We start from the raw sequence: 17,595 nt of genomic DNA, 5'->3' as shown, positions 1-17,595 counted from the left end.
AAAAAAAAAGCGCAATTGTTAAATTTCACTTATTCTTCCGGGACTCGCACTGTTGTAAAACGTACAACACATTGAGTGAAAGTGAGATATCTTTTCAGTCAGTTGACCAATTCGCACCAAACATTCTTTCCACAAGATATCAAAAGAGATTCGATAAAAGGCTTAGGTAAATATAACTAAATAAAAGGCACAGGTGACCAAGGAAAGTGACTAATAATTAATCATTGATTTGTTTTTTTTTTAACAATTCATCCTAAGGTTTCTAAATCATTTCTGAAAACGAGTTAATTTGCAGTTTTCACTCATCTATGACCGCAGGTGGCCACCAGACGTCCTTCCGGAAAATCCGGAAGGAACTTTTATAAATTTTACCGTACATCAGCGATTTTTTCTAAATCATTCCTGGTAGTTACTTACTTGATACTTGATGGGCTACCGGTATTCGATGAATCTGCGCCGAATGGAGTATCCTTCTCCACTGGACTCGTTCCTGGGCCAATCAGGCCACAGGTCCTCTTTCGCTGGTTTCGCCGGAAAACCATGTTCTAGCATGATTTGCCATAGTTCATATTTTTTTCTTCCTAAGCAATGAAGGGGGAATCTGCTCAACAGACATCCTGGGTTGTCCAGGAAGTGCGGGGTTAGGGACCACCTCCAACAGCAAACGAGGGAGGCAGGACCACATCCCCGACGCGCTGAACCGTTTCTATTGCCGCCAAGCCCATAGTCCCTTCGGTACAACCAGAAAGTAATGCTTCAAAGGAAGGGGGGGGGGCAGTGCACAACGCACCCTCGAGGTTAGCTGCGTGTCCTTGCAGCACCGAACATCGTGACTCGCTTTTTTAGAAGAACACCATGGTATCGTGCCAGCGCATTACCGGCTTTCCAGGTGGCCTTACCACGCCCTATGTCCTCGGAAGGTGGGAAGGGTCGACTTCGCGCCTGCTTCCCTCTGCACGACTGGTATCAAGAATGATGATGCCACGTGCACCCCAAATTGACCTCTCTACGATAGGGCCTATTCGCCAACACAGAGGGACTTGCCGACGCGGTGCCTACGCCTGCTCCAGCCTTGACGAGGACCCCTTTCCGTCCTCGGGCTCGGAACCCGCCTGGTTGATAAAAGGATCGAGTTAGACCACTGAGCATGACCACCGGTATGACCCATGAAGCCGACTCGGATCCCTTGGACCATCTATTATTTGCGCCTGAACTAGCAATCCTTGAGTCCACGCGCCACCTCATGTGTAGCTTCGAGACGATTAGAGTGATAGCCGATAAAACGGCGTTCCAACCAACTTCATCTTTACACATCCTCCGAACTAGGTTGTCCGGGGTAGTGTCCAGACTATATGTGGCAAGCATGTGGTCAAGCATTGCGCGAAAACGTGGGCACATGAACAACACGTGTTCCGCCGTTTCCACTAAACCTGTGCACACCAAACACTCGGGCGAGGCCGAGCAAGCCAGCTGCGTTACCTGCACTGTGATTTTACAGCACGCTTAAACGCTTAAATGGGGTGCTTGCTGTTCACAGCTTTGATGGAACAAATCGAACAATTGGGAGGGTTCATGCAGCATTGTGCCTTATGTCCCTCCAATCCGCAGCGTCGGCAGAGATTGCTTCTGTCAGGGCCTTTGCAGTCCCATTGCTTGTGCCCCGGTTCCAGGCACTTGAAGCAAACTTCGGGTTGCTCGTATATGCCCACAGGGCATACCGACCATCCCACCTTGACGCTCCCTAACTTGACTACCTTGGAGGCGTCCGCTGCAGACAGCCGAACCAATGCTACCTGCGTCCCTGCCGGACCTTTCCGTAGCCGAACGGCTGCGGTGGGCGTCTCCACTTTACACTGTCGCCGCAGTGCCGTGACGAGCTCTTCGACTTCGGTGATCTCGTCCAGGTCTTTAATCCTTAGATTCACCTCCGTAGTGAGTGCCCTCACCTTGAACGTCTCGCCTAGAACTTCCTCCGCCAACTTCTTGTAGGCGGCGCCCTTTTGCAAGACGCCCCGCTTCAGCTCGAGGATCATCTCGTCCATCCGGGTACGTCTTATTCGACGTACGTCGGCGCCGAGTTCACCGAGCTTGACGTCACTCCTCATCGCCTTCAAAACATCCGAGTACTTAGCCTCGTCCGCCGTGATGACTAGGGCATCGCCCCTGGAGCGATTGGCGCCTACCCTAGACTTCTTGCTACCCTCATTCGCCTGGGCCTTCTTTTCGGCCCTTGACGTCTTCGGTTTCCTCTTGTTCTTCCTGGGTTCAGGAGGCGTCATCCCATCCCCCTCTATTTCCCTAGTCTGGTGCGACTGAGAGCTGTCAGCCTGCCGTAACCCCTTACCACCGTCTTTCCTGGGTGGACGGACCTTTCAAGGTCCTTTCTCCCCCGGTTTTGGAGGTACCTGGCCGGGGTTCAGCTTCCCAGCCCAACTACCCTTGTTCGGGGTAGTAACCCTCCGCGTTTTGGAGCGGCCACCAGGGAGCTCATCCCCGGGAGACTGTCTCTTCCGTTTTTGTGTCTGCTGTCCGGAAACCCATAGTGTTATATGCCAATCGACTCAGTTCGACGAAATGAGGTGATGTCTGTATGTGTTTGTTAAAATTTTGTAGACACACTTTTTGGAACTTAGCATTATCTGTTTTACTCGCAGCAAATTGCATTCGACGGGGAATTACTCGATAATAATTTACTTACTACTACTACTACTACTTACTACTTACTACTATAAATTTACTCGATCGGACATTGCATTTCGATTTTTTTTAAATTATTGCAATGCAATTAAATTGTCTAAAAACCCAGATTAATCCACCTACAGTGAGATTTTGACCCTTCCTTAGTTATAAGGAATTTTATTCCAGACTCCAGTATTTAAAACGAGATAAAACTACTCAGCTTCCCACGGCGATTTACCGTGAAAGTGACAAAATAATTGCCTACCCAAAGGCGGATGTCTTGGGTTGAGTGACAACTTAACGAATGATAACGTACTGTACTTCATGCTGCCTATCTATAAGGCGCTCGTCGGATTGAATAACTATTGTGACATGGTTAGCAACTATCGTAACGCTGGTTGCATATATTGTACTCGTAATTTCCAGAGACCTCGATATTAATTAATCCAAAACTAACTAAATCAGTCATTGATCTGAGCGAAACTCAATAGCGTTCAATAATAACATATATTTCACCTTATGGATGCCTAATTTGGTAAAACTAAACTTGTTCAATACCTTAAAAATGAGCGAGATTTTTATGGTAGTAAATTTCAGAATTTGCACACATACGCACACATACATGCATACAAGTGATCTATTAGTGTCTCAAAACATGCTCACATTTGCTATCTAGCTTCTACTGAAGAAATTCTTGAAATCCCTTTCAATTTTTACGTTTTTGCTTTTCTGAGAAGATTTTTTTGAGCATGCTTCTATATGTTCCTCAATAAAAATCATTTGTTTCTTAGAAACAAATCAGAAAAATAGGCATAATTCCATATCATATCATTTGTTATAATTATATTTTCAATGTCAAAGTGAATTTGTTTTAAATACCATACATTTTATTTAATAATTAACGAGATTTCTTGATAGATTAATACGTAACACACCTGCGTAACGCATACAAAGTGAAATTATAGACACTTCCGAAGGAAGGGTCAAAAAAGTGATTTATTCCCCGAAAGAGCTTTTTTGACCTTTCTAATGTTTTTTTGTTTTGTTTTTTTTTTAATATGTATCTTTATTAAAGAGGCGTTCAGCCGTTGGTTAGCTCATCTCCGCTTTCTAATGTGATTTTTTCAAAATATTTTATGTGTTTATGTGTTTTTTTCTCAATATTTTAGAGAAAAAAATACGATGTACTTCCATAAAGTGCTATTGTGATATTTCTAATGTGGTTTTTTCAATACATTTTATGATGCATGAGAAAGGCATCTTTGCCGCTAGGCTAGGTAATAATCAGCCAGACAACTGCCAGGGGTCCTCCCTAGCAGTGCGGTAAAACGCACGGCTACGAAGCAAAACCATGCTGAGGGTGGCTGGGTTCGATTCCCGGTGCCGGTCTAGACATTTTTCGGATTGGAAATTGTCTCGACTTCCCTGGACATAAAAATATCATCGTGCTAGCCTCGTGATATACGAATGCAAAAATGGTAACCTGGCTTGGAAGCCTCGCAGTTAATAACTGTGGAAGTGCTTAATGAACACTAAGCTACGAGGCGGTGTGGGGATGTAATGCCAATAAGAAGAAGATGGAAAACTGCCAGGGGATACGCATATGAATACATTTTCCAAGGTTGTGTACGCAGTTTTTTTAAATGTTTGCTCTATTTTGTACAATATCTCTACATTTATTCAACTCGTCCAGTTTGTGATATTATTTATGTTCTGGTAAAAAAAACCAAAACGGCGAAATGAATTTTGCTTCTTGATAACCTCACATGTATCTTAGGTCGTTATGTCGAGAAACGACGAGATTTCCGAACATAAATTAAATTCGGTCCTCTGCATCCTTTCTAGAGCCATTCAGGAAACAAAGATAAATTGCCTTATTTGAAGACCGTACGTTAAATTCTCGCATGCATTGTGGGTGTGATGTGTGAGCTCCCGCCGAAATATCGATTTTCCCACATTTTCTTAAGACACGGGCCCTCCACAGCCAGCAGTGGAGGAGAGTACCCCACCGGTGGGATTTCCACTTCACAGACGAACGATAACGCTACGCGCGTCGCATTGAAGGGTACCGGAGCGAAAGGCCTCTTTATCACGGTCTTGGTTATGCTTCACGAAATAAAGGGAAAAAATCGAAAGGATTTCATTTCAAGGATGGTGTCGTTATAGAAGTACGGCCACTCATTCAGACGGTATCTAACTAACTTACTGACAGTGAAAATAGGGGAATGTGAGTCTGTGCATTGTGCATTTTGCATATGGTCGCTGCATGTTTATTTCAACGAAAGGGACCTGTAAAGGTTTTTCGAATTTTTTCATGAATATGACAACATAGTACTTATGGATGTGTTTGGAAAAAATGTACAAAGCCTCCGATATTTTTTGGAGGAAAATGGATAATTATTAGGATTAGCGAAGGATTGGCAATCCAGAGATGGCGAATTCGATTATTTGTCCGGTCTAGATTTTTTTCGGGTGAGAAAAATTATCGACTCCCTTGACATAGTGTATCCAATCCATTGTACTTACCAAACAAGATATGTACAATGTACATACTCACAGAAAGGCTGGTACACAAAAGCTTTCAATTAGAATCTGAGAAAATGCCAATAGAATACTGAGTTGGCCAAGTTGTAATTGGAATGCATAGCCCTAGAAGAATAAGAGGAAGGATGATCATTATAATTATTTTTGACTTTTTTGTTGTAATGCCTACCAGCCTTAAAGTCTCTGTTTCTTTATACAAGCATATATTCTGTCTCAGTAAAATCCTTTTTCTATGTTGAACGCACAGAAGCCCATTCTAATGATATCGATTTTCTAGTTGCCCACTTTCATTGTGTTGTTTATTGATATTCCAAGGACATAAAATCTGAAGTTCCTTAGATCTGCATAACATTTTCCAAGCCAAGTTGAATATTTTTCCAAATGCCAGATTGTGTTCTAGAAGCTGATGACAAAAACCTGTCTCACTGTCTCGAAGTCGGGGACTAACAACCTTCGCGTGTTGATTCGCAACCTCTATCCATCTCAAGGTGAAGCTGATTGTTTGTCCTTTCACTTTCGTTGGCATTCGCACGTGATGTGTTTGCAGTCCCTACCAAGTCAACACAAACGGCTAACCCTTCTTCTCGACTGCGTAACCCTGATGACTGCACTGATGTCAATAGGGATTCGCTGGGGCATGTCGATGAAGATGCGATTTTTCCAATGATCATCCCCCTCATCTGTCTAGCGTCAAAACCTGCCAAGTGTAGACGAAAACAATTAACTCGCATGTGCATCAGCGCCATTGCTTGAGTGCACTCGCTTGAAGGCAGCTCCACCTGCCTGGTTGTTAAGCCTTCCGGTAAACATGTTTACCAGCCCGCACTCACTGAGGCACCCTATACTGCTCCCCGGGGGCCTACAGGAAAAATACGCCAAATGAACTGCACAAAACAACAAAATGTGTGCTGGAAACGTACGGTTCGTATGTATGTATTTGTTGCTATGCTGTTCTATTCGCAGCAGGTCGGACGACGATGCCGACGTAGATACAGTCTAAGCTGATGCGACGAGACTGATGGCTGAAGGACCTTGTTTAGTAATACGACATGATACGTGCTGAAGTTCTCGCGTTTCAGTTTTTTTTCAACGCCGATGACGACAACGGCGACCATGGATGGAATCCTTTCCATTTGACTTTCGCCGTTGGTTTGTCTCAGGCACGTATATGTATATGTCTGAGCGAATGTATTTCCATAGATGTGGTTGTCTTTGATAAAGACACCGTCACGGTAGGGTTCTACTGACTCTGCATACCGGGCGGATGGTTCATGGACTGTTTTATGAAGAGGAAAAAAAATGACACAAATCTAGTGTGAGCCAAGCTGTCTGGCAAGGTTCTTGGCTTACTCGATGAGAATGGCGTCGGAAAGAGGATTATTTTCGCTTCACTGTGTCACTGTCTGAGAGTGGATGTGTCGATTTTGTAATACTTAGTTAATGTGTTGGGAAAAAAAGCTGTGAAACATTTTCTGGGAATTGAAATGGAGGACGTGAAATTGTACGAATTGAATTTCCCGAGAGAATTCAGACAAATTTTCTGTTAATAATAAAACATTTCTTTTCGTGGTATTGGTAACCGTTTTCCGTAGAATTTCAAACGTGTTTTCAAATAATATTCAATGGAATTTTCCGTGGGAATTCGAATGAAATTTTCCGTGAACATTCAATGAAATTGTTATTTCCACGAACATTTGAAGCATTATGATGAACAGAATTGCTGCCGTTCTTAATTTAGTTTGGCTTAGGATCCGGCTCGCATTTTGAGATAAAGTCTCACCAGTGATCAACATGGTTTGCGTATTTAGATATTGGGATTTAGTCCTCTGGCGATCATACGGTTCGCATATTTCGTATTGGGATTTAATCTTCTATGACGAACATATGGTTCGTGTATTTTAGCTTTATGATTTAATCACGGGTGTTGACCTATCATTTGTACTAAGTTGTGTCTGTTTTGTTTGTTGATTCTGTGTCTGGATCCAAGAAGAATGACTGAAAGTAGGTAATAAAATGATTAGAAGTGTTTTGTCTCAAATTTGCTCTAGACACAGGCATCGAATCGTTGATGCCAAATGGCACTAATTGTTTCGGGGTGCTCAAATAGAATAAGAATCCTATACAAAATATCAGCTATGAATACAGCAAACCAATTGCTGTAGACAAAATGCGCCAAGACGCAATGAAAATATGTATTTGCGGGATTTGGCTGATGGACCAAGATGTCATATGAAACCTCGTCATATCCCGTAATGGGCATCACCTAGCCGTCTCTCTCAGGGCACCAAGAGAGAACGTGCATTATTTTAATTTGTTATTGTATAAATTTATTGCAACATGGGGCTTGTTACATTCTTCTTTCTTTCTACTTACTTCGTTTAACTTTTCCCCTTCTTTCTTTCTACCTCCATTCTTCTTCCTATCATCTTTCATTCTTGCTTTTTTTTTTCTTTTCTTCTTCTTTCTCTTGCGATCTTCCTTTTTTCTTCCTTATTTCTTCTTGCTTTCTTCCTTCTTTTTTTTGCCTTTCTCGTACAACAAAGTTGTACCGAAAGGCTATCATTTCACTCCAAAGTCGAACTTTTTATAGAAGTCTCGGATACCCATGATGTGATATACCAATCGACTCAGCTCGTCGAACTGAACAAATGTCTGTCTGTCCGTGTGTATGTGTGGGTGTGTGTGCACACGAAAACCGAAAAACATTAGCCACTTTTTCATATAGTAATTCTTAACCGATTTTCTCGCAACAAGTTGCATTCGACAGGGGACAAAGCCTTGTTGATCACTATTGAATTTGATAATGATCGAACCTTGCGTTTAAAAGTTATTAAGAAAATGGAATCGAACTATATAAGCGCCATATAAGGTTGGTGTCTTGGCTAAATGCGAGAAAGGCAGTATCACCACTCGGTGAATTGAGTTGAGTTTTTTTAATTCCTTTTGTCTGATTTCTTTCTACCTTCCCTGTTCCTTCTTTATTCATTATCTTTTCCTTGTTTCTTAACTTTTTCCACTTTCTTCCTTCTTTTTTACTGTGTTCTTTCTTATTTCTTCACTCTTTCTTTCTTATTTCTTACTTCCTTTTCCCTTCTTTCTTACTTCTCTCTTCCTCCCTTCTTCCTTTTTACTTCCTTCTTTCCTCCTACTTTCGTATTTATTTCTAACTTCTTTCTTACTTCTTGCTTTCTTCTTTCTTCTTTTTTCGTTCTTTCTGTATTTTTCTCCTTTTCTCCTTTTCTTCCTTGCTTCTTCCTTATTTTTAATAATTCAATTTTAAGAACGGCTACGCAGTTTTGAAGATTGAAACAGTCAGACAGTTAACGTTAGACTAAACAGTAGACTAGAAACAAACACAGCATTTTCCCCCTCTTGTTCATCTCCCCTCTCTTAGTATCTTGTTTCAATCTTCAAAACTGCGTAGCCGTTCTTGAAATCGAATTAGAAATATAGGTCTACAGTCGAATTCACAATAGCTTATTGTTGGTTTCGTACCAACGGGACTGAAGGGGTTAAACGCCGTGGATAAGATCAACCCACAAGCAACAGGAGCCGAGCAAGGTGGCAAGGATCGCGACGACAAGAGAAGAAAGGAAAACAAACCATGTTACGTGAGAATGTGATTGTGAACCCCTGAACATGTGTCCAGCTGTCGGACTATCGTTATTGTATGTGTCTGTTATTCTTTGGTGTTTTTCTGCTTCACGGTGACGTGCTTGTTGATGTCGAAAGAAGCAATAAAATATAGCAACAGCACGGGCGCAATGGAACCCAATCCACTGTTCCGAAGCGAAAAACACCGAAGATGTGAGTATTTTGTTAATTATATTTCATGTATTAATTTATTAAAAGATGGAAATATATTTTAGCTTTATAGCATGTGGCATAAACACAATTGTGTACTTATTGCCCTGCTGGAAGATCGGTGCCCTTCGCTGCTGTTGGTAACACTATAAAGATCTTCGATGCCTTTTATTCACCATAGTGATGTTAATGAATGGCGCCATAGGATCCGATGATGCGACCGGAATTCAGTCTAGATCCCCACCGCGAGATGCACGGAGATCTGTCGAATTGTTGCACACCAGGTCCGACATAAGCCGCTAAAGGAGGAACATCAATCTAATCAAATATAGGCGCTAGGATATACGATTCGTTGCCGCGGACAGAAGTTCCCATTCGTGAGAGCGGTTGCTGCTGAAAGAAAGAACAAAACACTATCACTGGACAGATGTTTCCACCATATACTGGACAAAGCGAAGCAGTTTCAATCAGACCGTTTTACAACGCGAATTTGCACCGTAGGGTCTTGAGTGGACCAGCACCAAAGCACGTCCCACAAGTTGAAGTGGCAAACGCATCATCCAACGTAGTTTAGTTAGTTCGTTTAACTTAGCAATCAACCTAAAATTCTCACTAAGAACATCTGTGTGCGATGTTCAAATAAGTAAAACTTTCAACATTTGCCTGTTCTGAAAGTGTTACGGGGGGGAATGTTACGTGAGAATGTGATTGTGAACCCCTGAACATGTGTCCAGCTGTCGGACTATCGTTATTGTATGTGTCTGTTATTCTTTGGTGTTTTTCTGCTTCACTGTGACGTGCTTGTTGATGTCGAAAGAAGCAATAAAATATAGCAACAGCACGGGCGCAATGGAACCCAATCCACTGTTCCGAAGCGAAAAACACCGAAGATGTGAGTATTTTGTTAATTATATTTCATGTATTAATTTATTAAAAAATGGAAATATATTTTAGCTTTATAGCATGTGGCATAAACACAATTGTGTACTTATTGCCCTGCTGGAAGATCGGTGCCCTTCGCTGCTGTTGGTAACACTTATTTTTTCTTTTTTTCTTCCTTCGTTCTTCTTTTTTGCCTTTCTCGTACACCAAAGTGTAGCGAAAGGGCTATATATTCCCTTCAAAGACGATCTTGCACCGATTTGCTTTATGACGAGAAATCGTTATTTCATATAGAAAATTGGAGTATGGGATAAAAAGTTATGGTCAAAATACGAATTTCATGCAAAAAAAAACACATCAAGAAAATTTCACTCAAATTTTTTAGTGCATAAATTTTGTGAAATGAACGAGAAAGGCACAAACACCACTGGGTGGATTATTCGGGATTTTTCTTCTTTTTTTTCGTTCTTTTTCTTTTTTCTTTATCTTTTCTTTCTACCTCCTTTCTTCTTAGTCTTCTTAATTTTCTTCCTTTCCTTTATTTTTCTCCTTCTTCCTATTTTGTTACTTTTTACTTCTCACTTCATATACACCCAATATTTTTTTTACACGGTTGGTATTCTTTAATTTCCCGGGTAACCTGATTTTTCACAGCTTTCTAAATACCACCTGAATTTTCTTTGATTTTTTGTGAATTTTTTCAAGGGGTTAACTCATAGTTTCATCAACGCTAAAGGTCGTAATCAACTAAAACCCACCCGTGTAAAAAAAGAACCGGGTGTACCACTATCGGGGGTGACAATGGGTCTGGAGGGTGAGAATGGATCTTCGCTCTCACCGGCAGTCTGGAGGTTCTAGAGCAAAATCGTTCAAAAAGGTCTCTTATATTTTAGTCTTCTTGCCCTTAGATGGATTAAATTTTTTCTACAAGCATTTTAAGTAGTTGAAACAGTGACCCATTCTCTCCTCCATTTGACCCACTGTCACCCTCGACGACGGTACTCAATTCTTACTTCCCCCTTTCTCACTTTTCACATCACACTTCTCGCTCCGCATTTCATACTTCTCACTGCTTACTTCTCTCTTTACACTTCTCACAATTCCCTTCTCGTTTCTCGCACCTCACTTCACAATTCTCACTCCTCACTACTTTCTTCTCACTTTCCACTACTCACTCCTCACTACTCCCTTCGCACTTCACACTACCTTATGCTCACTTTTCACTTCTCACTGCTCAATTCTCACTTCACACTTCTCACTCTTCCCTTCTCACTTCACAACTCTCACTTTTCACTTTTCTTTTCGGATTTCTCAATTCTCACTTTAATGTATTTGCCTTCCTACTACTCACTTCTCGCTTCTCACTGCTCACTGCATCCTTCTTTCTTTTCATTCCTTACTTTTCATTACTCATTTCTCAGTTCTCGCTTTACACTACTTCCTTCTCACTTCTTACGTCTCACTTGTCGCTACACGCTTCTCATTCGACCTAATAATCGTTCGGCCTAATGATCCAGCATCGTTGTTCATGATTTGAGATATATGTAAAGTCATTACAATTGTAGTTTGAGAAGTGTACGATTTATTTGTCAATTATTCGATATGACAGAAAAATGGATTGTAGTAAACATTTCATGATTTGAAGGTTCTTGAATCCAATATGAAACTTACCGCACTTGGAAGCTTCACAACATCAAGAAAGCAAAAGTTCACTGAAGTTTAAAATGGGAAATCAAGAATTGCTGAATTAATTTGTTCTACCAGAGCAGTCTATCTGTGCAGAAGTTGCTACACGGTTAGAAAAAAACCTGATGTTAGTTACTTTTTACTCAAATCGGAAATTTTGCTAGAGAGCCCAAAATTAGATAAACTTTTTTGAAGTTTATTAAATTTTACCTTAAATTTAGGAAATATGCTCAATTTTTATACAAACTAACCTAGCTAGGTAAATTTTACTTAACTTTTGTAAACATGAGATTACTAAACTGCGTTCTCATACTTTACTGCCCTTGTTGGGTAGTTTTGCTCATTACTTTATGACAACGAAGGGAAGAGGGAGGGTGGTGCAAGAGAGAAATGTACTTTTTTTCTAACCGTGTAGCCTTTGCTTTGTTCACATTCGGCTGGTCAGTGACGTCATTCGGACTGTATATTCAGCATGTTGGTTGGAAAAAGGTGAACTCTAGTTCAGTACCAAAGAGGCGCGCTATGTTTCTTCACGTTATGCTGGTGCAGTCGAAGGAGATGCGTGAAGGTGTTGCGAAGGAGATGCGTGATAACGCCTTTTCCTCGAAATAAGATTTTCGCGATGGTAGATACTAGAAATACTAGAATAAGAGATCAGCGAAGGCGCCATCTTGTTCCCAATCGAACCGTCAAAAAAGGATCCAAATCGACATGTTTACATTTTTCATCCATAAAAGGCAAGCAAAAAGTTCAAGTGATGCCAGTATTATTTCCACGATTTCACACCTTTTCATACGTTGCCATTTCGACAGTTTTTCACTTCGCAGGTTTCTAGGTATAGGGTTGCTGGTAGAAACGAACGTTTTCGTTAGTGTAAAGGAGGTGCACGGTGATCGGGATCGGGATAAGAAATTGTTCGGTAGTAAGGCGTACTTTTTTACCTGCTTGGTGCGAATAGAATCGATTTGGTTGTCAAACTGATGCCAAAATTTTCTTTTTATGTCTGAGCCAAATGTTTCAGATCCTATATAGAGAAGTATTGTTATTATTCGGGGGAAAAAAATAAACTTTGTTTGAAATGTGTATCCTTTGTAACAAATATTTTTATATTATATTTCGAGTGGAAAATTGGTAGGAATGCAATTAAAAAGCATTCGTTACGAAATTTCACGAGATTCAACAGCCGATTGGAGCATGAATGTATGTAAACCATCGTAAAGTTATGTAGAGTCTCGCGCATTTGTGTGCCCTCATACAGCATAGAAAATAAATTTCGAAGAGCGGGACATGTTTGACAGCCAAATAACTGCGAAATAATTTTGCTTATGGGATTGATTTCAAAACATCCCTCCACTCGCTTGAGAGCAGAAAAGCGGCTCTATCCGCAGCACCTAGTTTTTTACTAGTGCAGTGAAGACGCACGGTACGCGTGTCTTATAGATTTGTGCGGTAGATAGAAGCGAACCCCACCGTCGGTTCGTTTTAGCTCGTCTGGGTAGTTTGACGGAAGAGAAACAGTTTAGTTTTCTGTCACGAATTTGGCAAGGTAGGTGGTATCCAACGCCGACCACATGTCACTGTTAAATGACTAGGAGTAGGAGTTGCACCAGTGCAGTCCCACCACAGACAAACAGACGTAACACTATAGAAAATACCATCGACCATTTCTTTAACGACCAATTTGAATTTGATTGATTGAGCGTTTCACAACTAGAGGCGCTAGCGTCGGAATCCTTAGAGTTTAACATTTCACTCTAGCGCCTTCTGGTGACAATGTCATACGAAACATTGTTTCGTGTGACATGCTCGCAAGATGGTGGTAGAGGAGTTGAGCGATGGATTTTTCAGAAAAATGTTCAAGCTGTTACGTCTGTTTGTCTGTGGTCCCACTGTGCTGAAAATACTTCAAGAACAACCCCGTGAACAGCACCATGATCACCGATGAAGCCACCAACCGTTCCTAGTGCCGAGCTTATTTGCAAGTTCAGCAAATCCGAGAACCATCCAACGTCAAGCAGGAATTGGACGAAGTACATCAAAGAAATGGATTTACAACACATCCGAGTTGACCAGGGCTCCTATGCCCAAACGCGGAGAGAGTTCCAGCCAAGCTGTATCCTACGCCAGGATGGCGAATTGTAGTAAGAACCAGGAGATCGAAAAACTCAAGAAGATCATGGTAAGACTAAAGAACCATCGATCGTCCGTAATCGGCAAAAAGATTGGACCATCAACGTCGAATCTAACGTCTAGCAGTCGGTCGCGGTAGGGATCCTGGATGGAATACTTTTCCATCAAATTAAGGTCGACGCAAGCTTCCTTATCGTTGCTATGAGGCTGGACTGACCCTTCGCCTTCAGCCTCGCGTCGATCACCTCCCCACGTTATCTGGCTTGCTGAGAGAACTCGTCTAAATCTTCAAACAGTTTCCATCGCCGACAACACTCCCCAGAAATACTAACGGATATCATAATGATTGTGGTAGCCACTTCACCAACGTCCGGATGCACAATGGTTCGAGAGCAGCCAAAACCTCAAAAATCGAAATTCGCGTTTCCGTCGGAATTATATTTTTCTCATTTTATAGAATACTTACGTGATTCAAATTCAAAATTTGAAGTAGTTTTGTTGAGTTTTGACTTTGTTGCATCATTTTGAATTCAACATGAATGCTGATTTTCGAATGAAAACCCTGTTTGACAGCGCGTTTAGATCAGCATCGCACGGATTCAACTACTAACTAACCCCAATATTATTTCAAGACATTGTCAGGGTCTTAAATAATATGTCTATGTCAAATATAGGTGACAGAACTCAACTTAAGTTAACTTTAAATACAAAACTAATTAAAATACTCACATTTTTCAGATTGAAGTTGTCCAAAAGTATAGGCGCCGATGAGTGCCCGCAATGAGTCTATGCTCATTACAAAGCTTAAAGCAATAGCTTTCTATTAATCACTATTTTGTTTTGCGAAAAGTTGCGATAAGCTGCTTTTTTAACCGTTTAGTTCGAAATGTACATAGTATTTTTGGTCTATTTCTAACTAAAACCTTACAAATGCGCATTTTTTGTTCACAAGAACCTTAAAAATGCCTTTTTTTAACTATTTGATTGAAGTTGAAACGTTTGATATAATTATATAACATTTAAAACATGTGTAATGAAAGCGATAATTCAATGACGGAATCATTTGTATACTTTTATTTGAATATTTTTATTGCTGTAAATGAAATTATTGAGTAGTTTTCTTCCCAAACGGCTAGAAGATACAACACACAAAATTTCTTACTTCCAAAACTTTCTCCTGACATTTGCGAATCTACGAATTTTAAAATTCTTTCAAATGAATGAAATTTCAAATGTCTGGATTTTGTTTATGTCTAATAATCCAAATTACGTAATCATGCTGAAAACTTTTCTAAAGCAGAAAATGAAATGAAAATTCTTAGTATTTTTTAGCAAATTGTCATTGTTCAATACTTTGCCATTAAAGTGATTCTACATATTAAGAGTTTTAAGTTTAAATGTTTGAGCTGTAACACACTCTTCTTGGCAGCAATAGAGAATGTTTGCACTGAGCAATAGAGAATGTTGGTTCTGAGATTTGAACTGAAAAGCTGAACTGTCTCATATTTGTGAAAATAGTTATTCTGCTAGTGCTCATAATTATAGAAAAGACAGATACCTTGAAATGAGCAAAAAAGAAAGCCTGTTTCGAATCAAGAATATAAAGAATACAAATGTAAGTATACAGTGGCAATAAAAGTTGTTCGTTTGTCATTCAAATTAATTGATTCAATTTAAATACAAAATTTTGTCAAAAATATTCCATAATTGAGAATGTTTCGAATAAAATTATTTGTTTTGTCTTAGCACAGCATGAAATTATTTGTTTTGTCTTGTCTTAGCACAGTATTCAGCAAATAAGACTTTTGATAAGAAAATTATTAATAGCTTTTTTGTGGAATATCTTCACTTGTCATAAAACGAGTTAGTACCGCTTAGTACTATCCCATTTAATTCCACCAGAACCGTATTTCGACTTTAACAGTAAGGCCGTCTTCAGTGTCTCTCACTTGACTCAGAGAGACACTGAAGACGGCCTTACTGTTAAAGTCGAAATACGGTTCTGTAAAGTATCTATCAAGTGGTGGAATTAAATGGAATAGTACTAACTAGTTTTATAGCAAGTGAGATAGTCTTTGTTGCGAAACGATCTGTTTTCAAAAGGTGAATTTAGCAGTAAAATGAAAGTATTCACTACCCCAGGGATGCCAAAAACACGGCTGTATATTGCCAAAGTAGAGCTCCAACACCCATCTTTAAGTCTGTATGTGATAAAGACCATCAAAAAACCACAATACAAACATAAAACCTATTTTTAGGGACATTTTGAGGTTTTGGCCAACCTTTGTTCTGGAGCGAACCACTGTGGGATGGCAAGGTTTTTAACGCTTTGTCGGAATTCGGTTAAATGGTCAGCCTTGATATATTCGCGGAGTAGATGTCGATCGTGTACCTGTTGTTGTAGTCAACAGATGGTTACCCCCGATGCAGCAACCACACGCCGGAAAGTCCTTCACCGGTGAAGCGATCCCACAAAGAAAGCGGTCAAGTGAAGACGCAAGGCCTTCCGCGCCCTGAAAAGGGCAAAGGGATGCCCCGAACCAAACAGCACCAAGCTAGCAAACCATCTTTCTGTGAATTAAATCGTTTGGAATGACTGCCGTCAAACAATTTGAGAGACGGACAATTAATCCAAATCCGGACAAATATTTTTGGATATTATAAGCTTGGATTTGGATTGGATTGGACTTGGATTGGATTTGGATTGGATTTGGATTGGATTTGGATTTGATTTGGATTGAATTTTGATTAGATATTGATTGGATTTGAATTGGGTGTGGATTGGATTTGGGTTGGATTTGGATTGGATTTGGGTTGGATTTGGGTTGGATTTGGATTGGATTTGGATTGGATTTTGATTGGATTTGGTTTGGATTTGGTTTGGATTTGGATTGGATTTGGATTGGATTTGGATTGGTTAACATTTCCTGGTACCAAACCTAGAGCTACAGCAACCACATAAGTCTTTAGAGCGCCTACGAATGCTCTACTATTCAAATACGTCTAAAGCAGATGTACCAAGTTTTCCAAATTGTTCTGAGGTTGATGTCTATCGGTCTGCCAGCTCAACTGCGCTTATTTCCAAATCGAAAGCAAACCAGCATGTCCATGCCAGAAGCTCTTATGTGGGATTCAAATTTGTGCATTTTAGATGTTGAAGGTGGTATCTGGCCATTAGGCCAAAGATCATTAAGTCCAACATTTCCTTGCTCCTTTTTCCTTTTTTCTTTTTCTTCTCCCTTCTCCTGCTTTCTGTTACTTCCTTCTCATTTCTTCCATTAAGCTTTTCACTACTTACTTCTCATTATGAAAATTGATAAGTAAGAAAAGAGAGGTGAGAAATTGAGAGTGAGCTAGAAGAAGTGCGAAGTAGGAAGTGAGAAATGAGAAATAATGAGTGAGAAGGACGAAATTAGACGTCTCCTTATTTCACGCTTCTCATTTCTCAATTTTCACTTCTCAATGTAGAAATTGAAAAGTGTGAAGTGAGAAGCAAGAAATGTGTGACGAGAAATGGGGAGTGAGACACATCACTTCTCACTGTGAAAAGTGAGACGTGCGAAGTGAGAGTGAGAAATGATACTTCTCACTTCTATTTCCTTCTTCTCACTTTCTTGATGAAGTTTCTCATCTTTCACACATCATTTCGCAATTCTCATTTCTCACTTCTCATTTCTTGTTTCTCATTTCTCAATTATCATTAATCACTCCACACTTTTCACATCCCTTTTTGTTCGGCCGAGCGACATTTTTAACCATATGGCTTGTTTCACAAATGGAATTTCCACTTAAGGCCATGTAACCTAAAGGCTAAACGTCAATTTCAGCCGTATGACAATGGTCAGTCAAATGACATTGGCTCTTTCTGCC

General features: G+C 40.3%; 1 protein-coding gene and 1 long non-coding RNA gene across 2 annotated transcripts in view; both read left to right on the top strand.

The window, feature by feature from the left end:
- Nucleotides 1–17,595, top strand: part of LOC134205078 (sterile alpha motif domain-containing protein 5) — an 872,402-nt gene that overhangs the window by 673,344 nt on the left and 181,463 nt on the right. The window lies entirely within an intron of this gene.
- Nucleotides 8,951–10,062, top strand: LOC134205884 (uncharacterized). Its single transcript, XR_009978222.1, has 3 exons — nt 8,951–9,030; nt 9,093–9,919; nt 9,982–10,062. It is a non-coding gene; the product is annotated as an uncharacterized LOC134205884 (long non-coding RNA).

Source organism: Armigeres subalbatus, chromosome 1 (assembly GCF_024139115.2).
Source record: "Armigeres subalbatus isolate Guangzhou_Male chromosome 1, GZ_Asu_2, whole genome shotgun sequence".
In the NCBI taxonomy this organism is placed as follows: domain Eukaryota; kingdom Metazoa; phylum Arthropoda; class Insecta; order Diptera; family Culicidae; genus Armigeres; species Armigeres subalbatus.
Note: the sequence above shows the minus strand (reverse complement) of the source record. Positions and strands in the feature narration are given on the sequence as shown.